General features: G+C 43.6%; 1 long non-coding RNA gene across 1 annotated transcript in view; it reads right to left on the bottom strand.

Moving 5' to 3' along the window:
- Nucleotides 1-716: 716 nt before the first annotated feature.
- The window catches only part of LOC147627422 (uncharacterized), a 103,149-nt gene continuing 78,582 nt past the window's right edge, over nucleotides 717-25,283 (bottom strand). The window contains exon 4 of the long non-coding RNA XR_015268223.1: nucleotides 717-959. This is a non-coding gene — a long non-coding RNA (uncharacterized LOC147627422). The remainder of the gene's footprint in view (nucleotides 960-25,283) is intronic.

The raw sequence follows: 25,283 nt of genomic DNA on the forward strand, positions 1-25,283 counted from the left end.
CTTTCCTCGAATGTCAACAAACCTAAAGCCACAACTCCAGAAGCTCTCTGGTCCCTTTGCTGACCCCACTTTGACCACATGAACAAACTGAATTCTGCCTCAGAAATTTGACATAGAACTGGCTACTTCAAAATCCTTCAACAAAAAAAGGACCTTCCCTCAGGTGTTCTCTGACATCCACCAACCCTTAGGAAACACTTAACATATCAAGATATCACCCTAGAGGCTCTTTGCTTCTGACAATAGTAAGCTCGCAACTGTCTCAGATTTGACTATATCCGACCAAACGAACTAATCTGACACAGCTCATGTAGGTTCCACTCCTCTACGTCAGGTGACACTTCTATACCCTTAAGACACTCAAACCAGACATGGATCTAACCCTTTGGACATGTGACTAACTACAACTGTCTCACAGCTAAGACAAAAACCCCATCAGACCATAAACCCGCTAACTATTGAGACATTAGAATCAACACCCTTGACATCAAACCAACACACCCTAGTGGCCTATCTCCATCAATTCAATCAAACAACACCATACCACAACAAAAAATAAAAATGAAAGTCTTTGTATCCACTCACAATTGTTGATGCAAGCCAATCTCTCTAGATTCTTCAGATATACCAAACATAGTAGTGTCTTTAATAGCCCTGAGACATGGGCATCAACATAAAAAGAAAATGCAAAGGAAAACTCAAGGGTTTCCCATAGGTGAACCTCGGTGACAACTCTTCACAATTCCATCTTTAATAGCTACAGTCAGTGAGATGACTAGACTGAATCAAGTCTTTAAAAGAAGGGCCACACAGGACACACTTGTAGGCCAATTCTCTGATCTTCATCCATCTTCTGCTCTGATCCACTCAAAGCCATCCACACTAAGCTATCTTCTCCTCCGCTAATTGAATAAAAGTTGTAGGAACTTTCGCTTGCATGCTTCACGATGAAAACAAACCTGCAAGAGACTCACTCCATCTCATCCATTCACTCATATCGACGTCACATCATTTCACATACACATTCGCATTCATTATTCCACATACACATCCACATCCATATATCCACATTCGTACATCCACATCCATATATCCACTTTCACATCCGCATTCATACATACACATCCATATCCACATCCATACATCCACATCCACATCCACATCCATATCCACATCCACACATCCATTTCCACATCCACATCCACATCCATACATCCATTTTTACATCCACATTCATACATCCACATCCCCATTCACATTCATACATCCACATCCACATCCACATCTACATTCATACATCCACATCCACATCCATACATCCATTTTCACATCCATATATCCACATCCACATCCACATTCATACATCCACATCCACATCCACATCATCCATTCATCCATGTACATCAACCCACATCATTCACACATCAAACCACATCATCCATACATCAATCTACATTAATCTACATCATTCACACATCAAACCACATCATCCATTCATCCATCTTCATTTATCTGATTCATATCACTTCTATCCATCCATTTACATCTATTTGATTCCTATCACATCTCATCACATAAAGAAAGTAACACTTTTTTAATAAAATATTTTTAGTATACTTTTTTCTATACGTAGGATGAAAAATAACACTTTAAGAATACATATACGATGGGAATTACTCTTTTTGAATAATAAAAGATAAAACTTATTTTACGTAATTTTTAGAAAATTTCACCATAACCTCCTTTGTATGGCTGACTATTTTTTAATTTTTAACTCTCTAAAATCAACTAGAATTTCACCAAGAGTATTAAAATCAACTAGAATTTCACCAAGAGTATTTAAATCATTGTAATGTAAACATTTTCTACTTATTTAAGAAAAACATTATAAAAAACTTGATTCTATCCATTAATCATTCATCTAGGATAAAGAAGGGTTGGATTTACTAAAGAAGAGAGGGGAATGCCTTTTCAATGAGGCATAACATCATTATTCACTTTAAAGAAGATAAAAATCATAAAAAACCATAAAATGAAATAGAAAAGAGAAGAATCTCCAACTTACAAGGAGAATTTGAGAGCTTTTCTTTGGCTTGATGGTTTGAGGGATCTACTCTTGTTTGAAACAAGAGTGGCCACCAATCTTTAGAAGAGGGAAAGGTCAAAAACTAATGAATTATGAGTAAATTCACAGTTTTTGGCTCTGGGGAGAAGTAGAGTAACAGTGCAAAAACACTATTAAGCTTCAACAAAGGGGAAGACTTCTATTTATAGGAAAAAGTGAGCCTCTAACCAAGCAAACTGATTCTAGAATTTTCCAGATCAGTTTGGTCAATTTTTGACCATTTTTAGGTCAGTTTAGCTCACTTTTTGGATCTAGTTGAAACAGGAGAGAGGAGAGATAAAAATATCTCATTATTTGGGAGTTTAAAACTCTCCCATACATGTGAAATAGGTGCCTCCTTCATCATGGGAATTCCCCCATACTGAGGTATCAAAAATGCATCATTTCTTCTAAATATCTCTCTGTTTTAACTATTAACCTTATCCTTAGTCAACTCTTCATCTTATGTAAGTATTTACTCATTTTTGGAAGATTTTCCTTTTATTCTTCCATTTATCTCCTCCCTACATTATAAGGATGAATCTTATTGGTCCATAGGAACCTTAATTTAAAATTTCAAAAAAATCTGGACCCCTAGGATAAGGCCTCTTGAACAGATTATACTTGATTTCTAATGCACCTTCTGAAAATCTTTTTGAACTTCTGTTTCAAGGAAAATTATTTTAATAAGATGAGATATTTTTCATCCAAAGTTATTTAATAACTGAATCACCTCTCTCTATGCTAAAACAGGTATAAACAAGATCTTTTATATTTCTGAAGAGGTATTTGACTATAGGGGAAGATACTGGACATCCTGAGAGGCTAGGGAAGAATCTTACATTCTACCCCACTTAAAAAACGCGAGATGTCCTCTTCTCGCAGGTGGAGTATGATCTCTTTCATCTTCTTCTTCTTCTTCTTCAATCACTACGTTACTGCCTTGGAAGTGGACGGCCGATTTGGAAATAACTCGCTTTCATCTTCTTCTTCGTCAATCACTTCGAATGTTACTGCCTTGGAAGTGGACGGCCGATTTGGGAACAAATCTCTTTGACTTCCCCTATTCTGAGGTGGAGGTCTTGCATTACTTTGGATTGAAACTGCAGGTTGGATAGAGGGTCTACCTATGGGATTTCCCTGATTTTGGTGGATAGAACCCTGATTACTCTGGAAGGAAGGGGCTGGAGTCTGGAATCTTGATCCCTGATTTCCCTGCCCTGAAAACCTTGATTCAAAAGGAGTTGGACAATCCATACTCCGATGTCCAAATCCTTGGCAGTTATAGCATTTCACTCTCTTGTTCAAGGGTGGAACTTCTAAAGTTGAAATCCAAGGGATTGAGTTTCGGGAAAAGGACATTTCTTCCATTCTGGAACTTCCCATATCCTGGGTTTGACCCTGATATCTCTTAGGCGGAGGAAGGTTGGAATCATCTTCACGGAATAAAAACCTTTTGAAAGGTGATGGTGCTAACTTTGGCGGGACTTGACATCAAAGGCTTTGGTGAAATCCTTCGCCATCCGAACTGCTTTGGCCATGGAAATTTGGCCATGGAAACTCGCTTGGCATTCTTCACCAGGATATTCAAAGGTTCGTTCAGTCCCCGAATGAACCTGGCCATCAGCTGTTCTTCATCCAGCAGAGGCGAGTATCTGAGGAGGAGAGCGAATGCTTGGTGATATGCTTCAATAGTTCTACTCCCCTGGGTTAACTCTAAGAATTCGTTCATCTTTGTTTCTAAAAAGTCGGGAGGATAGAACCTCGTCCTTAGGTAAATTTTGAGATCAGTCCAGGTTTGGGTATTTCGGTCAAGACGGTTTGTCTCACAGTGATTCCTCCACGACGCAACCCTGGCCGTTTAACTTGGCGAGAGCCATCTTGCTTCTCTCATTGTAGCCAGTTACATCAAAGTATTCCTCCATGGCCTCAATCCACTTTTCTACAACTTCACCTAACTGTTCCCCTTCACCCTTGAAGGGACCAAGCTGCGAACTATGAAGAGTTTTACGAACATCCACGTCGAGCTCTTCTTCATCAAGTTGGGGGTTAACATTTCTACCACGACGACCTCGATCCATGTTCCTATCAATACGAAAATTCTTGTTAAGTTTCTTTATTTATGATTCAATCCGATTTTTTATTCAATTGATTTTGGGGTTCTTTAAATAGGTCGGCTTCCCACATAATCATGGGGTAAAGATACTCATATAGAACGCATTATCAAATAACAATTCATTTAGAATATCTCATTCATATCTTTAACATAATAATGGTCCATCAAACTGAATTTTTCCATCTGAACAGTCCTCCATGGGGATTTCAATTTTTCATATTTTTAATTTATCAACCCTTAACTTGATCCACTGATCAAAAGTTAACAGTAGTAATCTGCCAGCACAATCCACTAATCTCATAGTGATTTGCTAAAGTCATTAACATCATTCCAGTTATGAACATCATCACAGGGACTCGTCCCATTCATCCTCATTATGATTTGCTGAAGTCATTAACGTCATTCCAGTTATGAACATCATCACAGGGACTCGTCCCATTCATCCTCATTGTGGTTTTGCTTGGCTTATTATATTTCAACCAAATTTCAGGAATCATCATTTTTCAATCAAAATCCAATTCAACTCATCAGTTCATAACCAGAATTTAACAATCATATCAACCACATTCGAATTCATCATCTGGGGATAGCATTAATGCTTATAATTTCAAGTCTTAGATTTACTCGTAAGTACTGCTAGTAAAGAGCTGCAGTTATACCCTCAATATATACGGGTAGTCACGGTCCTTGGAATTATAAGGTAAAGACCATCATGTCTAGGCCTCAAGCAAGTCAGGGATTCCATGCAATTGTGGTACTTCCATCTGAAGACCCAATTACTAATTTATGAATTTCAGCTCAAATAACAATTTGTATGAATTTCATCACACAATTCTGATCTTATATTGCTACTTCATAAATTTTTGACATTTTTGGCTTTTTGGTTGATCCTTATTAGTCAAATTGCTCTGAACCAGCTGTGAGATCCCCGTCCCCACCGCGCAACGGATTCGGAGTGCTAGCAGAGCGGAAGTAGCACATCTTGCGCGGGGCAGGTTCCCACACTCGGGGCCTCGCCCCACGGATATCCAGACAGGTGACTAATTCCTCGGTTCTTCCAAAACCAAACTCAAAAAAACTTCCCTTGCCCAGAAAGCACAGGCGATTCCTCCAGGATAAAAAAAAATTTCTAATGTAGTCAAGGTCATTACTGACCAAACTGATCCGACCGAACCTTAAGTCACTTGGTCAGATCAAGGAAGAAACTTGCACTTGGATCATAGAGATCAACACTCTTTTCCTCATTGAGAGGCATAGCCGTTGATTCTTTTCCATAGAAAAATTTTTGACCAGGATTTACTTTATCTAACGTACCATAACAGAATTGAGTCTCAGATTTAGGGATCCATCAGTGCAACCTAACCCCATCCAGTCCCATGGGTTAGCCAACCGCCCAACCACTGTAGTGATGGGATCCAATTTAGAATTTGGTTAGGTTTTGTCCCGGGTACCAGGGAAAAGAATTCCCAGGCCCCCTAGCCGGATATTCATGCAAATTTAACATTAGTCATGCCACTTACACACCCAATATGAAATTGCCTTTTTCACAGATTCAACCATCTTTAAAATAATCATTTAATGAAACCATAGTATCACTGATCACAATCCTCCAAAATATCCGATTGAATCTTAATTTCCAATCATTCCTTCATCGGAGTATCTAGGGTATCATTGGCAAAACCAGAACGCTCACCACCTGTCCACAGGGGCCTTTTTAATAGTTCCTAGCTCAAAGTACCCGGCAATATAATCACTTATAAAAATCAAGATGGAATCTCCGTTGAAGATCAGCAAGATCAACCAACATATCCATATAAAAGAGCCATGGAATCATCCGTTTGAGGACCAGCAAGGTCAATCAACCAGATCCATGCCCGGTTTCATAAAACAACTCTTACTCCTTGTTCCAATATCTTCCACGACGCACGTGTGGGTATCTTCGGTGACCCAGAGCCCGAGCACCGTATGGTCAGCACCCTCTAGGATCCTTCAAAGAAGGAGGTCACCTAGCGCTTCACTCATAGGCTGCTTCCTTGGTCCCTCATCCACTGTACCGGAAGCTCACCATTTAAATCGAACCGAGGCTGGTCAAGACCTCGGCCGACCATGCTACGCGAGACGTCCTCTGTTGACTCTCCGCCAGCTGTTATAACTTTATCAGTTAGGTCTCCACGACCTTAATCACAAGACGGTCAAAATGCCTTCCCAGCATTCTTGACATAAAATAGTCATTTACAAACAGGTCACAAATACAGTTTCTATATGTTGAGATATCGAGCTCGTCTAGTGAGGCGGTGGACACTGATGACCCGCCTGGGGGATAGGCCCCACACTTACACCACTGGCATGGTTGGTGAGATCTTGGGTGATATGCGGCCAGTGGGATGACAGGCTGTGTGACAGCCATTCTAGAGACTGGCTTAGTTATAGCGCCAGCTCATTTAGTTGGGTTCACACTATAGAGAACCCGTGTATGTATTTGGTTGAGTACCTTTCATATTGTGTGTACTCTTATTCTTGTATATGGTGTGTTGAGTGTTGAGTGAAGAAGAAGAAGATTTTTAGCCTCTCACCTTGTGTGTTCTCTATTAGGGTTTGTGAGTGTGTGTGTGTGTGCTTGCAAGAGCTCAAGCTCTCTTCCCCCCTGCATCTTTTCATGGTATCAGAGCCTGGTTCGTGCTAAGGGCTGAGCTGCAAGCAAGAGAACCACAGGAAGCGGTACGAGGGTAAGAGCTTCAACTACTCTTTTCTATTTGTGTTGGTGACTACACCCTTGTCGGGAGCTCTACGGGAGGCACCGGCAAACGATCTCTGATTGAGGAGCTTTCTTCGTCGCGGTCAAGGAGGTGGCCAAACAGGTAATCAGAATTATGGCCAACAGAGCAGCAACAACAATAACAGTCCCAGAATCAACAACAACAACAACAACACGCAGGTGGAAGAGACAAATTCAGAGGCAGGGGAGTCAAAGAGGCCGTGGAAATTGGCAAAGGTAATATAATGATGCACGTGAATGCCATTATTGTGGTAAGCCTGGACATGTGCAGGCAGAATGTTATAAGAAGCAGGCTGACATGCAAAATGGGAAAGTGCAGCAAAACAACTATGCATCCTCAAGCAGAAATAATGAGGGTAATGAAAGGTTGTTTGTTATGCAGCATGTCGTGAATGCCATGTCTGAAAATGTTGAAGCAGCACAAAAAGATGATGTATGGTATGTGGATTCAGGCGCTTCGAACCACATGACGAGTCATGGGGAGTGGTTGAAGGAGATGAAAAACCCGGAAAGACCAAGTTTTGTGGAAACAGGGGATGACACTGCTCATCCAATTGCCCATGTTGGAGATGTGCCATTGTCTATGCAGGATGGCAAAGTGAAGTACCTTGCAGATGTACTTCACGTTCCAAACATAACAAAGAATCTGGTTTCAGTTGGCCAGATGATTGAGCACGGTTTGCAGATTCGGTTTAACCCTGATGGTTGTTATGTCGAAGACTTCAAAGACAAGTGCAGGTTGGCTGCAAAAGGCAACATAGTGGGCAGAATGTTTACGTTGAATGTAGACATGCCTGAAATGAGTGCTGCGATGTTTGCAAATGGTTCAGGAATTGTTGCAGACACAGACATTTAGCATAAAAGGATTGGACATGTAAATGTGCAGAGATTGAAGTCTATGCAGACAAAAGGAATTGTGACAGGGCTGCCAAAATTTAAAGTGGAAGGTATGCAGAAAATATGTGAAGCATGCCAATTTGGGAAGCAAACAAAGCATGTGTTTCCACGTAACAGATATGTGAGCAGAAATGCACTAGATGTTGTGCATTCAGATGTATGGGGTCCTACAAAGACCATATCTATGGGAGGTTGCAGGTATTATGTGACTTTCATTGATGACCACACGAGGAAAGTGTGGGTATATTTCATGAAGGAGAAGAGTGAGGTGTTCACTCACTTTCAGAATTTCAGAGTTTTGGTTGAGAAGCAAACAGGGAAATATGTAAAGTGCCTAAGGTCAGATGGAGGGGGAGAGTACTTCTCCAATGAGTTCTCTGAATTCTTGAAGAAGAATGGTATTCGGAGACAATTTACATGCAGATACACTCCGCAGCAAAATGGAGTTGCTGAGCTGAAAAACAGACACATTGCTGAGATTGCGCGAGCATTGATGGAAGAGAAGAATATGCCGCATAGCTATTGGGCTGAGGCTGTTTCTACAGCAGTATACATCACGAACAGGACTCCAACTGCAGCCATACATGATGTAACCCCAAAGGAGAGGTTTACTGGCAGAAAACCAGATTTGTCTCATCTGAAAGTCTTTGGATGCATTGCATATGTGCATGTGCCACATGAGCTGAGAACTAAGCTGGATCCAAAAGCTGAAAAATGTGTGTTTATTGGATACTCCCTTGAGCAAAAGGGATACAAGTGTTATAACCCTGCTACATGTGAGTTGAGGGTAAGCAGGGATGTTGTCTTTGATGAGATGAGCAGCTGGTATGCTGCTGAAAAAGAAGTTGTTGGGGCTGATGTGAGTGGAAGTGTGGTTGCACAGAATGCAAGTCAGCAATCACAGTCTTTGAGTGGACCAGGAGAGTCCTCATCTAGTGGGTCTATTGATAGACCATGGAGTGGCAGGCTGCGTCATAATACCAGTCCTGCAAATGTGATTAGTACATCACGTAAAGGAAAAGAGAAAGTGGTTGAGCCCCTTGGTATGCCTGACATTTCAGCAGGGCATTCTCATGTTGATGGAGAGTCTAGTGGCAGGCTGCGTCATAATACCAGTCCTACAAATGTGATTAGTACATCACGTAAAGGAAAAGAGAAAGTGGTTGAGCCCCTTGGTATGCCTGACATTTCTGCAGGGCATTCTCATGTTGATGGAGAGTCTAGTGGCTCAAATATGAGCCTTGATGAGGAGCTTGGGATCCCAGCTATGAGAACACCTAGTGTAAAGAAGGCTATGGAAGCCATGAATGAAAAGCTGCGAAGACTAGGGAGAGTGAAGAACCCTGTGCAGAGATTTACATATGATGGTTATGTGGCACATCACTATGCATATATGGCAAAGGTTGTGCAGGTTGTAGAGCCCACATGCATTGATGAGACTGTTGGAAATGTGTGTTGGGAGAAAGCTATGGATGAGGAGATGGATGCACTATATGGAAATGAAACTTGGGATTTAGTGCAATTACCTGAAGGCAAGAAAGCCATTGGATGCAAGTGGGTGTACAAAGTTAAACATAACAGTGATGGAAGCATAAACAGGTACAAGGCTAGATTGGTAGCCAAAGGATATGCGCAGACATATGGGATTGATTATGAGGAAACTTTCAGCCCAGTTGCCAAGATGGCAACAGTGAGAGTTGTGATAGCAGTGGCTGCATCAAAGCAATGGTCTTTACATCAGATGGATGTAAAGAATGCATTCTTGCATGGGGATTTTCAAGAAGAGGTGTATATGTTGCAGCCACCTGGTTATGAGGATGTGAGTCACCCCGAGTATGTTTGCAGGTTGAAGAAAGCCTTGTATGGCTTAAAGCAAGCACCAAGAGCATGGTCTGACAAGATTTCTGAATATCTTATCACTATTGGCTTTCATGTAGCCAATGCAGATTTCTCGCTGTATGTGAGACATGGTGATAGAGGAGTTGTGCTTGTTGTCATCTTTGTAGATGACTTGATCATTACGGGGGACCATGATGCAGAGATCTTTGATGTAAAGATCTTGCTTAAATAGAAGTTCGAGATGAAGGATCTGGGGGAGGTCAGATATTTCTTGGGCATTGAGGTGATTAGGTCACCACATGGTATTGGATTACTGCAGAGACAGTATGGCTTGGACATGTTTTCCAAGTATGGTATGACAAGCTGTAAGTCTATTTCCGTGCCATTGGATCAGAATGGCAAACTGAGTGCAGATTCAGGAGACATCTTGGAGGATCCTACTATGTATAGGCGCATAGTAGGAAGTTTGATCTACATGACGATCACCAGACTAGATTTGAGCTATGCTATTGGGTTGGTGAGTCAGTTTATGCAGGTTCCACGGAAACCGCATTTGGATGCAGTGAGACGCATACTGAGGTATGTGAAGTCTACGTTGCATTATGGACTATTCTATGAGACGGGGACAGAGATATGTATACATGGGTACACAGATGCTGATTGGGCTGGTAATATCTCAGATGCTGATTGGGCTGGTAGTATCTCAGATAGAAGATCTACCAGTGGATTCATGTTTTCTTTGGGGAGTGCTGTTGTGACTTGGAGCAGCAAGAAGCAGCCTACGGTTGCTCTATCCATACAGAGGCTGAGTACAGAGGAGCTGCTATGGCAGCATGTGATGTAGCTTGGTTGAGAAAGCTACTTGCAGATTTGGATCTATCAGTGGATAGACAAGTTGTCATTTTCTGTGACAACATTAGTAGTATACAGTTGGCCAGGAACCCAGTCTTTCATGCTCGCACGAAGCATATAGAGGTCCACTACCACTTCGTCAGAGAGAAGGTCTTGGCAGGAGATCTTGACCTTGTTTATGTCAGCACAGAGGATCAGGTAGCTGACATCTTCACCAAAGCATTGGGTACAGAGAAGCTCCGCAGATTCAGGGCTTCGCTTGGTGTACATGAGATGGAGTTGAGCTCGAGGGGGAGTGTTGACATATCGAGCTCGTCTAGTGAGGCGGTGGACACTGATGACCCACCTGGGGGATAGGCCCCACACTTACACCACTGGCATGGTTGGTGAGATCTTGGGTGATATGCGGCCAATGGGATGACAGGCTGTGTGACAGCCATTCTAGAGACTGGCATAGTTATAGCGCCAGCTCATTTAGTCGGGTTCACACTATAGAGAACCCGTGTATGTATTTGGTTGAGTACCTTTCATATTGTGTGTACTCTTATTCTTGTATATGGTGTGTTGAGTGTTGAGTGAAGAAGAAGAAGATTTTCAGCCTCTCACCTTGTGTGTTCTCTATTAGGGTTTGTGAGTGTGTGTGTGTGCTTGCAAGAGCTCAAGCTCTCTTCCCCCCTGCATCTTTTCACTATAATGAACTCTCGTCTTTCCACATTATCCCTCATCAGTCCACATTACTTATTCCACATTCCATTCATATGTGTACTCATTCTTCTCATCCAATTCACATCATTTTCCATATCACAAACCAAGGGGATTTTTTGTAAAGTATGTGCAGGTTTTTGATCCAGGAAGATGGATCCACTCATAGGGATGGCTTCGGAAGGTGATGTTATATCCTTTTGATCTAGGAGGCTTTTGAAGAGTCAGATGTTGTTGTTGATACTGTTAATAGTGTGAGTGGAGTGTTTTTGAAAGAGGGCAGTTTTGAGCACAAAGAGTGATATGAAACACATGAATGTGTTTCATCTAGGGGGTGGGCTATATGTGAGGTCATCCTAAGCATGATGTGTAGATAGAAACAAAATGTATATGAGGATGTGAAAAGAATCCATAATGGCAAAAACAACGTGTGATGTCAAGTAGATAAGAGCAAGTGCGCAAATCCAAACTAGAAAGCACATGGGCAGTCGAAAGAGCTAGGCAATACAGGTTCCAGAAGGATGCAAGGGCGGGGCGACGCACATTCAAGAAGAATAATTTTGTGTTATTGTGAGGGAGACAACAAGGATGGTTGAAAGCAACCACCAGAGAGCAGAGAGAGTTGAGACTATAGAGGAGGGAGTCTCTTGCAGGTTTATTTTCATCGCCGCGAAGCATGCAGGCTAGAGTTCCTGCTGCAGCTTTTATCTAGCTAGCAAAGGAGAAGACAATTCAGTGTGCAGATGGATTTGGGTGGATCAGAGCAGAAGGTGGCTGAAGATCAAATAATTTTCCTAGAGGTGTGTTCTTGGGTTCTCTATGTGGCCCTTCTATTAGGGACTTGATTCAGTCTAGTCATCACCGATTGTAACTATTAAATATGGAACTATGAAGAGTTGTCACCGAGGTTCACTTGAGGGGAACCCTTGAGTTTTCCTTTGCATTTTCTTTTTATGTTGACTCCCATGTCTCAGGGCTATTGAGACACTGCTATGTTTGGTATATCTAAAGAATCTAGCGAGATTGGCTTACGTCAATTGTGAGTGGATACAAAGACTTTCATTTTCATGTTCTGTTGTGGTATGGTGTTGTTTGATTAAATTGATGGAGATAGACCACTGGGGTGTGCTGGTTTGATGTCTGGGGTGTTGATTCTGAGTTTGTTCTGACACAATCAAAATGAGTTAAGGTATAGGGCATATTCTATGTCAACTCAGCCTTAAAATGATCAACTAAAGGTGAGGGCTTGCTCTAGCTTGATTAAGTTTGGGAGAAGTGATATTGAGTCCCAGCTAACTGTTTGAAGTCTGTTAGAGGTTAGTTGTCTCAACAGCAGCAGTCAGAGGATTTATGGTCTGATGGGGTTTGTGTGGCAGAGGTGTGAGATGGTTGTAGTCAATCAGGAGTCCAAAGGGTTAGATCCATGTTTGGTTGGAGTGTCTTGAGGGTATATAATGGCATCTGACATAGAGGAGTGGAACCGGCATCAGTTGTGTCAGATTAGTTGGTTTTGTCGAGTATAGTCAGTTCTGAGAGCTTACTATTGTCAGCAAAGAGCCTCTAGGGTGATATCTTGATTAATTAAGTGTTGTCTGAGGGATGTCAGAGGACACCTGAGGGAAGGTCTTTTTTTGTTGAAGGATTCTGAAGCAGTCGATTCTGTGTCGGATTTTTGAGGCAAAATTCAATTTGGTGCAGTTAGCAAGTGGTGAAAGGAGGATTAGCAAAGGGACCAGAGAGCTTCTGGAGTTGTAGCTTTAGGTCTACTGACATTGGAGGAAAGTAGAGGGGCCTGGAGGACAAGTTTTTGACTAGAAACAAGTACAGGCATTCAGAGCCAGAATCTGATTGTTCTGCGTCAGCTACTAAGAGCTATGTTGGTTAGCTGGAAGCTGTTGGCTAGGAGAGGCTTCTAGGTGAAAGATCAGAGCTTTTGGAGGTGAGTGCTGATCTCGGAGGACAACTAGAGGAGGTAGATGTTGAGATATCGAGCTCGTCTAGTGAGGCGGTGGACACTGATGACCCGCCTGGGGGATAGGCCCCGCACTTACACCACTGGCATGGTTGGTGAGATCATGGGAGATATGCGGCCAGTGGGATGACAGGCTGTGTGACAGCCATTCTAGAGACTGGCATAGTTATAGCACCAGCTCATTTAGTCGGGTTCACACTATAGAGAACCCGTGTATGTATTTGGTTGAGTACCTTTCATATTGTGAGTACTCTTATTCTTGTATATGGTGTGTTGAGTGTTGAGTGAAGGAGAAGATTTTCAGCCTCTCACCTTGTGTGTTCTCTATTAGGGTTTTGTGAGTGTGTGTGTGTTGCAAGAGCTCAAGCTCTCTTCCCCCCTGCATCTTTTCATGGTATCAGAGCCTGGTTCGTGCTAAGGGATGAGCTGCAAGCAAGAGAACCACAAGAAGCGGTACGAGGGTAAGAGCTTCAACTACTCTTCCCTAGTTGTGTTGGTGACTTGTCGGGAGCTCTACGGGAGGCACTGGCAAACGATCTCTGATTGAGGAGCTTTCTTCGCGGGAGTAAAGCTATAGGGCAACTATACTATCCTATTGGACAGAGTCCTATTGGACAGAATTTTCTGAGCCAAAAACGCATTTCGGGCGCGTCTGGACCTCCGTTTTTCAGAAAGCAGGCGATTTCGAGCACTGCAGGTAAGTCATCGATTCTCTGCAAAACTCTGTTTTAAGAACTGCAGGAAGACAGATTGACTGTGCAGACACTGTGGGTGCTGCAAGAGGTCAACAGTTGCCATTGGGTGTATGTATGCACATTGAAGTCATTGGTTGTGACATTTGAGAGTACTACAGTACCGTTGTGCAGAAAATACAGCAGTTTGTGCAGAAAAACCAGAGTGCTGTTCTGGTAAAATTGTGTGTTTGGCAAGATGTCAAATGATGGGATAACCCAGATTGTGGCTGAGAAGCTTGATAAGAATAACTTCCATGTTTGGAGGTTCAGGTTGACGAATTTCCTGATGAGAAAAGGTTATTGGGACTACATAGAAGGTGAGCATGAAGAGGCACCGGAGATACCGGATATAAATCCGACTGCTGCAGATGTGAAAGAGTTTAAAGACTGGAACCAAGGAGCCAGGAAGGTTATGTATTGGCTCTCCATTAGTATACAGGACACCATGATTGGGCACATTCAAGATGCCAAGTCTCCCAAGGAGGCATGGGACACCTTGGTAAAGCTCTATGAAACAAATACCAAGGCACGTAAGATACAGTTGAAGAATGAACTTCATACTGTGGAGAAAAAGAGCATGTCTGTGAATGACTATGCGCTGAAGATAAAGGGTATTGTGGAATCCCTTGCATCTATTGGTGTGTCAGTAGATGATGATGACAAGGTGGAAGTCTATCTACGTGGTCTTGGGCCACAATACAAGGCGTTCAAGACGTCCATTCAGACTCGGGAAAACATTCCCAACTTTACAGATTTGGTGTCTATGCTGATTATCGAAGAGAAGAGCTTGGGTGAAGACCAACAGTCTTCACAAAGCAAAAACAGTTCAGAGCAACAGGCCTTCTACACGAGTTCAGGAAGAGGACGAGGTAGAGGAGGCCGTGGATGCGGTCAAGGAGGTGGCCGAACAGGTAATCAGAATTATGGCCAGCAGCAACAACAACAACAACAACAGTCCCAGAATCCACAACAACAACAACACGCAGGTGGAAGAGCCAAATTCAGAGGCAGGGGGAGTCAAAGAGGCCGTGGAAATTGGCAAAGGCAATATAATGATGCACGTGAATGCTATTATTGTGGTAAGCCTGGACATGTGCAGTCAGAATGTTATAAGAAGCAGGCTGACATGCAAAATGGGAAAGTGCAGCAAAACAACTATGCATCCTCAAGCAGAAATAATGAGGATAATGAAAGGTTGTTTATGCAGCATGTCGTGAATGCCATGTCTAAAAATGTTGAAGCAGCACAAAAAGATGATGTGTGCTATGTGGATTCAGGTGCTTCGAACCACATGACAAGTCATGGGGAGTGGTTCAAGGAGATGAAAAACCCGGAAAGGCCAGGTTTTGTGGAAACTGGGGATGACACTGCTCATCCAATTGCCCATGTTGGAGATGTGCCATTGTCTATGCAGGATGGCAAAGTGAAGTACCTTGCAGATGTACTTCACGTTCCAAACATAACAAAGAATCTGGTTTCAGTTGGCCAGATGATTGAGCACGGTTTGCAGATTCGGTTTAACCCTGATGGTTGTTATGTCGAAGACTTCAAAGACAAGTGCAGGTTGGCTGCAAAAGGCAACAGAGTGGGCAGAATGTTTACGTTGAATGTAGACATGCCTGAAATGAGTGCTGCGATGTTTGCAAATGGTTCAGGAATTGTTGCAGACACAGACATTTGGCATAAAAGGATTGGACATGTGAATGTGTAGAGATTGAAGTCTATGCAGACTAAGGGAATTGTGACAGGGCTGCCAAAATTTAAAGTGGAAGGTATGCAGAAAATATGTGAAGCATGCCAATTTGGGGAGCAAACAAAGCATGTGTTTCCACGTAACATGAAAAGATGCAGGGGGGAAGAGAGCTTGAGCTCTTGCAAGCACACACACACACTCACAAAACCCTAATAGAGAACACACAAGGTGAGAGGCTGAAAATCTTCTTCTTCTCTACTCAACACTCAACACACCATATACAAGATAAGAGTACACACAATATGAAAGGTACTCAACCAATACATACACGGGTTCTCTATAGTGTGAACCCGACTAAATGAGCTGGCGCTATAACTATGCCAGTCTCTAGAATGGCTGTCACACAGCCTGTCATCCCACTGGCCGCATATCACCCAAGATCTCACCACCAAGATCTCACCAACCATGCCAGTGATGTAAGTGCGGGGCCTATCCCCCAGGCGGGTCATCAGTGTCCACCGCCTCACTAGAGCTCGATATCTCAACACTCCCCCTCGAGCTCAACTCCATCTCATGTACACCAAGTGAAGCCCTGAATTTGCGGAGCTTCTCTGTATCCAATGCTTTGGTGAAGATGTCAGCTACCTGATCCTCTGTGCTGACATAAACAAGGTCAAGATCTCCTGCCAAGACCTTCTCTCTGACGAAGTGGTAGTGGACCTCTATGTGCTTTGTACGAGCATGAAAGACTGGGTTCCTGGCCAACTGTATACTGCTAATGTTGTCACAGAAAATGACAACTTGTCTATCCACTGATAGACCCAAATCTGCAAGTAGCTTTCTCAACCAAGCTACCTCACATGCTGCCATAGCAGCTCCTCTGTACTCGGCCTCTGTACTCGATAGAGCAACCGTAGGCTGCTTCTTGCTGCTCCAAGTCACAGCAGCACTCCCCAAAGAAAACATGAATCCACTAGTAGATCTTCTGTCTGAGATACTACCAGCCCAATCAGCATCTGTGTACCCATGTACACATATCTCTGTCCCAGTCTCATAGAATAGTCCACAATGCAAAGTAGACCTCACATACCTCAGTATGCGTCTCACAGCATCCAAATGCGGTTTCCGTGGAACCTGCATAAACTGACTCACCAACCCAACAGCATAGCTCAAATCTGGTCTGGTGATCGTCATGTAGATCAAACTTCCTACTATGCTCCTGTACATAGTAGGATCCTCCAAGATCTCTCCTGAATCTGCACTCAACTTGCCATTCTGATCCAATGGCACAGAAATAGGCTTACAGCCTGTCATACCATACTTGGACAACATGTCCAAGCCATACTGTCTCTGCAGTAATCCAATACCATGTGGTGACCTAATCACCTCAATGCCCAAGAAATATCTGAGCTCCCCCAGATCCTTCATCTCGAACTTCTGTCTAAGCAAGATCTTTACATCAAAGATCTCTGCATCATGGTCCCCCGTAATGATCAAGTCATCTACATAGATGACAACAAGCACAACCCCTCTATCACCATGTCTCACATACAATGAGAAATCTGCATTGGCTACATGAAAGCCAATAGTGACAAGATATTCAGAAATCTTGTCAGACCATGCTCTTGGTGCTTGCTTTAAGCCATACAAGGCTTTCTTCAACCTGCAAACATGCTCGGGGTGACCCTCATCCTCATAACCAGGTGGCTGCAACATATACACCTCTTCTTGCAAATCCCCATGCAAGAATGCATTCTTTACATCCATCTGATGTAAAGACCATTTCTTTGACGCAGCCACTGCTATCACAACTCTCACTGTTGCCATCTTGGCAACTGGACTGAAAGTTTCCTCATAATCAATCCCATATGTCTGCGCATATCCTTTGGCTACCAATCTAGCCTTGTACCTGTTTATGCTTCCATCACTGTTATGTTTAACTTTGTACACCCACTTGCAGCCAATGGCTTTCTTGCCTTCAGGCAATTGCACTAAATCCCAAGTCTCATTTCCATATAGTGCATCCATCTCCTCATCCATAGCTTTCTCCCAACACACATTTCCAACAGCCTCATCAATGCATGTGGGCTCAACAACCTGCACAACCTTTGCCATATATGCATAGTGATGTGCCACATAACCATCATAGGTAAATCTCTGCACAGGATTCTTCACTCTCCCTGATCTTCGTAGCTTTTCATTCATGGCTTCCATAGCCTTCTTTACACCAGGTGTTCTCATAGCTGGGATCCCAAGCTCCTCATCAAGACTCATATCTGAGCCACTAGACTCTCCATCAACATGAGAATGCCCTGCAGAAATGTCAGGCATACCAAGGGGCTCAACCACTTTCTCTTTTCCTTTACGTGATGTACTAATCACATTTGCAAGGCTGGTATTATGACGCAGCCTGCCACTCCATGGTCTATCAATAGACCCACTAGATGAGGACTCTCCTGGTCCACTCAAAGACTGTGATTGCTGACCTGCATTCTGTGCAACCACACTTCCACTCACATCAGCCCCAACAGCTTCTTTTTCAGCAGCATACCAGCTGCTCATCTCATCAAAGACAACATCCCTGCTTACCCTCAACTCACGTGTAGCAGGGTTATAACACCTGTATCCCTTTTGCTCAAGGGAATACCCAATAAACACACATTTTTCAGCTTTCGGATCCAGCTTAGTTCTCAGCTCATGTGGCACATGCACATATGCAATGCATCCAAAGACTTTCAGATGAGACAAATCTGGTTTTCTGCCAGTAAACCTCTCCTCTGGAGTTACATCATGTATGGCTGCAGTTGGAGTCCTATTCATGATGTATACTGCTGTAGAAACAGCCTCAGCCCAATAGCAATGCGGCATATTTTTCTCTTCCATCAATGCCCGCGCAATCTCAGCAATGTGCCTGTTTTTCCGCTCAGCAACTCCATTTTGCTGCGGAGTGTATCTGCATGTATACTGTCTCCGAATTCCATTCTTCTTCAAAAATTCAGAGAACTCATTGGAGAAGTATTCTCCCCCTCCATCTGACCTTAGGCACTTGACATATTTTCCTGTTTGCTTTTCAACCAAAACTCTGAAATTCTGAAAGTGAGTGAAAACCTCACTCTTCTCCTTCATGAAATATACCCACACTTTCCTTGTGTGGTCATCAATGAAAGTGACATAGTACCTGCAGCCTCCCATAGACACGATCTTCGTAGGACCCCATACATCTGAATGCACAACATCTAGTGCATTTCTGCTCACATATCTGTTACGTGGAAACACATGCTTTGTTTGCTTCCCAAATTGGCATGCTTCACAGATTTTCTGCATACCTTCCACTTTAAATTTTGGCAGCCCTGTCACAATTCCTTTTGTCTGCATAGACTTCAATCTCTGCACATTTACATGTCCAATTCTTTTATGCCATATGTCTGTGTCTGCAACAACTCCTGAACCATTTGCAAACATCGCAGCACTCATTTCAGGCATGTCTACATCCAACGTAAACATTCTGCCCACTCTGTTGCCTTTTGCAACCAGCCTGCACTTGTCTTTGAAATCTTCAACATAACACCCATCAGGGTTAAACCGAACCTGCAAACCCTGCTCAATCATCTGGCCAACTGAAACCAGATTCTTTGTTATGTTCGGTACATGAAGTACATCTGCAAGGTACTTCACTTTGCCATCCTGCATAGACAATGGCACATCTCCAATGTGGGCAATTTGATGAGCAGTGTCATCCCCTGTTTCCACAAAACCTGGTCTTTCCGGGTTTTTCATCTCCTTGAACCACTCCCCATGACTCGTCATGTGGTTCGAAGCGCCTGAATCCACATACCATACATTATCTTTTTGTGCTGCATCAACATTTTCAGACATGGCATTCACAACATGTTGCATAACAAACAACCTTTCATTGTCCTCATTATTTCTGCTTGAGGATGCATAGTTGTTTTGCTGCACTTTCCCATTTTGCATGTCAGCCTGCTTCTTATAACATTCTGACTGCACATGTCCAGGCTTACCACAATAATAGCATTCACGTGCATCATTATATTGCCTTTGCCAATTTCCACGGCCTCTTTGACTCCCCCTGCCTCTGAATTTGCCTCTTCCACCTGCGTGTTGTTGTTGTTGTTGATTCTGGGACTGTTGTTGTTGTTGCTGCTGCTGGCCATAATTCTGATTACCTGTTCGGCCACCTCCTTGACCGCGTCCACGGCCTCCTCTACCTCGTCCTCTTCCTGAACTCGTGTAGAAAGCCTGCTGCTCTGAACCGTTTTTGCTTTGTGAAGACTGTTGGTCTTCACCCAAGTTCTTCTCTTCGATAATCAGCATAGACACCAAATCTGTAAAGTTGGGAATGTTTTCCCGAGTCTGGATAGACGTCTTAAACGCCTTGTATTGTGGCCCGAGACCACGTAGACAGACTTCCACCTTGTCATCATCATCTACTGACACACCAATAGATGCAAGGGATTCCACAATGCCCTTTATCTTCAACGCATAGTCATTCACATACATGCTCTTTTTCTCCACAGTATGAAGTTCATTCTTCAACTGTATCTTACGTGCCTTGGTATTTGTTTCATAAAGCTTTACCAAGGTGTCCCACGCCTCCTTGGGGGACTTGGCATCCTGAATGTGCCCAATCATGGTGTCCTGTATACTAATGGAAAGCCAATACATAACCTTCCTGGCTCCTTGGTTCCAGTCTTTAAACTCTTTCACATCTGCAGCAGTCGGATTTATATCCGGTATCTCCGGTGCCTCTTCATGCTCACCTTCAATGTAGTCCCAATAGCCTTTTCCCATCAGGAAATTAGTCAGCCTGAACCTCCAAGCATGGAAGTTATTCTTGTCCAGCTTCTCAGCCACAATCTGTGTTATGCCATCATTAGACATCTTGCCAAACACACAATTTTACCAGAAACTGCACTCTAGTTTTTCTGCACAAATGCTGTATTTTCTGCACAACGGTACTGTAGTACTCTCAAATGTCACAACCAGTGACTTCACTGCACATACATACACCCAATGGCAACTGTAGACCTCTTTGCAGCACCCACAGTGTCTGCACAGTCAATCTGTCTTCCTGCAGTTCTTAAAACAGAGTTCTGCAGAGAATCGATGACTTACTCGCAGTGCTCGAAATCGCCTGCTTTCTGAAAAACGGAGGTCCAGACGCGCCCGAAACGCGTTATCGGCCCGAAAATTTCAGTCCAAAGGACTCAGTCCAAAGGACTGTATAGTTGCCCTGTAGCTTCACTCCCGCGAAGAAAGCTCCTCAATCGGAGATTGTTTGCCGGTGCCTCCCGTAGAGCTCCCGACAAGGGTGTAGTCACCAACACAATAGGAAAGAGTAGTTGAAGCTCTTACCCTTGTACCGCTTCCTGTGGTTCTCTTGCTTGCAGCTCAGCCCTTAGCACGAACCAGGCTCTGATACCATGAAAAGATGCAGGGGGGAAGAGAGCTTGAGCTCTTGCAAGCACACACACACACTCACAAAACCCTAATAGAGAACACACAAGGTGAGAGGCTGAAAATCTTCTTCTTCTCTACTCAACACTCAACACACCATATACAAGATAAGAGTACACACAATATGAAAGGTACTCAACCAATACATACACGGGTTCTCTATAGTGTGAACCCGACTAAATGAGCTGGCGCTATAACTATGCCAGTCTCTAGAATGGCTGTCACACAGCCTGTCATCCCACTGGCCGCATATCACCCAAGATCTCACCAACCATGCCAGTGATGTAAGTGCGGGGCCTATCCCCCAGGCGGGTCATCAGTGTCCACCGCCTCACTAGAGCTCGATATCTCAACATAACAGATATGTGAGCAGAAATGCACTAGATGTTGTGCATTCAGATGTATGGGGTCCTACGAAGACCATATCTATGGGAGGCTGCAGGTACTATGTGACTTTTATTGATGACCACACAAGGAAAGTGTGGGTATATTCATGAAGGAGAAGAGTGAGGTGTTCACTCACTTTCAGAATTTCAGAGTTTTGGTTGAAAAGCAAACAGGGAAATATGTAAAGTGCCTAAGGTCAGATGGAGGAGGAGAGTACTTCTCCAATGAGTTCTCTAAATTTTTGAAGAAGAATGGTATTCGGAGACAGTTTACATGCAGATACACTCCGCAGCAAAATGGAGTTGCTGAGCGAAAAAACAAGCACATTGCTGAGATTGCACGAGCATTGATGGAAGAGAAGAATATGCCGCATAGCTATTGGGCTGAGGCTGTTTCTACAGCAGTATACATCACGAACAGGACTCCAACTGCAGCCATACATGATGTAACTCCAGAGGAGAGGTTTACTAGCAGAAAACCAGATTTGTCTCATCTGAAAGTCTTTGGATGCATTGCATATGTGCATGTGCCAGATGAGCTGAGAACTAAGCTGGATCCAAAAGCTGAAAAATGTGTGTTTATTGGATACTCCCTTGAGCAAAAGGGATACAGGTGTTATAACCCTGCTACACGTGAGTTGAGGGTAAGCAGGGATGTTGTCTTTGATGAGATGAGCAGCTGGTATGCTGCTGAAAAAGAAGCTGTTGGGGCTGATGTGAGTGGAGGTGTGGTTGCACAGAATGCAGGTCAGCAATCACAGTCTTTGAGTGGACCAGGAGAGTCCTCATCTAGTGGGTCTGTTGATAGACCATGGAGTGGGGCAGGCTGCGTCATAATACCAGTCCTGCAAATGTGATTAGTACATCACGTAAAGGGAAAGAGAAAGTGGTTGAGCCCCTTGGTATGCCTGACATTTCTGCAGGGCATTCTCATGTTGATGGAGAGTCTAGTGGTTCAGATATGAGCCTTGATGAGGAGCTTGGGATCCCAGCTATGAGAACACCTGTGGTGTAAAGAAGGCTATGGAAGACATGAATGAAAAGCTACGAAGATCAGGGAGAGTGAAGAACCCTGTGCAAAGATTTACATATGATGGTTATGTGGCACATCACTATGCATATATGGCAAAGGTTGTGCAGGTTGTAGAGCCCACATGCATTGATGAGGCTGTTGGAAATGTGTGTTGGGAGAAAGCTATGGATGAGGAGATGGATGCACTATATGGAAATGACACTTGGGATTTAGTGCAATTGCCTGAAGGCAAGAAAGCCATTGGATGCAAGTGGGTGTACAAAGTTAAACATAACAGTGATGGAAGCATAAACAGGTACAAGGCTAGATTGGTAGCCAAAGGATATGCGCAGACATATGGGATTGATTATGAGGAAACTTTCAGCCCAGTTGCCAAGATGGCAACGGTGAGAGTTGTGATAGTAGTGGCTGCATCAAAGCAATGGTCTTTACATCAGATGGATGTAAAGAATGCATTCTTGCATGGGGATTTGCAAGAAGAGGTGTATATGTTGCAGCCACCTGGTTATGAGGATGTGAGTCACCCCGAGCATGTTTGCAGGTTGAAGAAAGCCTTGTATGGCTTAAAGCAAGCACCAAGAGCATGGTTTGACAAGATTTTTGAATATCTTGTCACTATTGGCTTTCATGTAGCCAATGCAGATTTCTCGCTGTATGTGAGACATGGTGATAGAGGGGTTGTGCTTGTTGTCATCTATGTAGATGACTTGATCATTACGGGGGACCATGATGCAGAGATCTTTGATGTAAAGATCTTGCTTAGACAGAAGTTCGAGATGAAGGATCTGGGGGAGCTCAGATATTTCTTGGGCATTGAGGTGATTAGGTCACCACATGGTATTGGAATACTGCAGAGACAGTATGGCTTGGACATGTTGTCCAAGTATGGTATGACAGGCTGTAAGCCTATCTCAGTGCCATTGGATCAGAATGGCAAGTTGAGTGCAGATTCAGGAGAGATCTTGGAGGACCCTACTATGTATAGGCGCATAGTAGGAAGTTTGATCTACATGACGATCACCAGACCAGATTTGAGCTATGTTGTTGGGTTGGTGAGTCAGTTTATGCAGGTTCCATGGAAACCGCATTTGGATGCAGTGAGACGCATACTGAGGTATGTGAGGTCTACTTTGCATTGTGGACTATTCTATGAGACTGGGACAGAGATATGTGTACATGGGTACACAGATGCTGATTGGGCTGGTAGTATCTCAGATAGAAGATCTACCAATGGATTCATGTTTTCTTTGGGGAGTGCTGTTGTGACTTGGAGCAGCAAGAAGTAGCCTACGGTTGCTCTATCGAGTACAGAGGCCGAGTATACAGAGGAGCTGCTATGGCAGCATGTGAGGTAGCTTGGTTGAGAAAGCTGCTTGCAGATTTGGGTCTATCAGTGGATAGACAAGTTGTCATTTTCTGTGACAACATTAGCAGTATACAGTTGGCCAGGAACCCAGTATTTCATGCTCGTACCACGAAGCATATAGAGGTCCACTACCATTTCGTCAGAGAGATGGTCTTCGCAGGAGACCTTGACCTTGTTTATGTCAGCACAGAGGATCAGGTAGCTGACATCTTCACCAAAGCATTGGGTACAGAGAAGCTCCGCAGATTCAGGGCTTCGCTTGGTGTACATGAGATGGAGTTGAGCTCGAGGGGGAGTGTTGAGATATCGAGCTCGTCTAGTGAGGCGGTGGACACTGATGACCCGCCTGGGAGATAGGCCCCGCACTTACACCACTGGCATGGTTGGTGAGATCATGGGAGATATGTGGCCAGTGGGATGACAGGCTGTGTGACAGCCATTCTAGAGACTGGCATGGTTGGTGAGATCATGGGAGATATGTGGCCAGTGGGATGACAGGCTGTGTGACAGCCATTCTAGAGACTGGCATAGTTATAGCGCCAGCTCATTTAGTCGGGTTCACACTATAGAGAACCCGTGTATGTATTTGGTTGAGTACCTTTCATATTGTGAGTACTCTTATTCTTGTATATGGTGTGTTGAGTGTTGAGTGAAGGAGAAGATTTTCAGCCTCTCACCTTGTGTGTTCTCTATTAGGATTTTGTGAGTGTGTGTGTGTGTGCTTGCAAGAGCTCAAGCTCTCCTCCCCCCTGCATCTTTTCAGTAGAGGGGCCAGACAGGAAGGTTGGGAGGGTGTAGAAGTGACTTATTGAGTCAGTTGGAGCGCTGAGGATAGGAGCCAGGTTGGTTAATGCCCTTAGGGCTAGGATTTCAGTTCCCCCAATTCTGATCCCATTGTGTCTTCTTCTTGTGTGCTTACTAGTGGTGTAGTAGAGGCCATTACCCCCAGCCACCACACAAGGTCTATGTTTCATTGGCTCACTTCTCCAAAAGCTCCTTGTTGGAGGTGGATATGAAGGGTTCTAGCCTTTTTAACTAGAGAGCACTTTATTAAGTGATGGTCATTTGGTGGGATCGAAGGCTTGGTGGGTTTGAGGAGGTATGGATTGCTGTGCTACAATTGATAGTATTGTTGTTTCCAATAACTAGTCTAGATTGGCTCACATCAAAGGTCCCTAGTGTTTCTAGATCAAAGGTCTAATAATGGTTTTAGACAAGTTTTTGTTTTATTTTTTGATTTCTAGGTTCACATTTCCAAGTTCATGCCTCTAGACTCACGTTTCCAAGTTCACGTCTGTGGGCTTGCATATGTAGATTCATGTTTGGGCTCATGTA

Source organism: Cibotium barometz, chromosome 20 (genome assembly GCF_041138505.1).
Source record: "Cibotium barometz isolate CiBa-2024 chromosome 20, ASM4113850v1, whole genome shotgun sequence".
Classification (NCBI taxonomy): domain Eukaryota; kingdom Viridiplantae; phylum Streptophyta; class Polypodiopsida; order Cyatheales; family Cibotiaceae; genus Cibotium; species Cibotium barometz.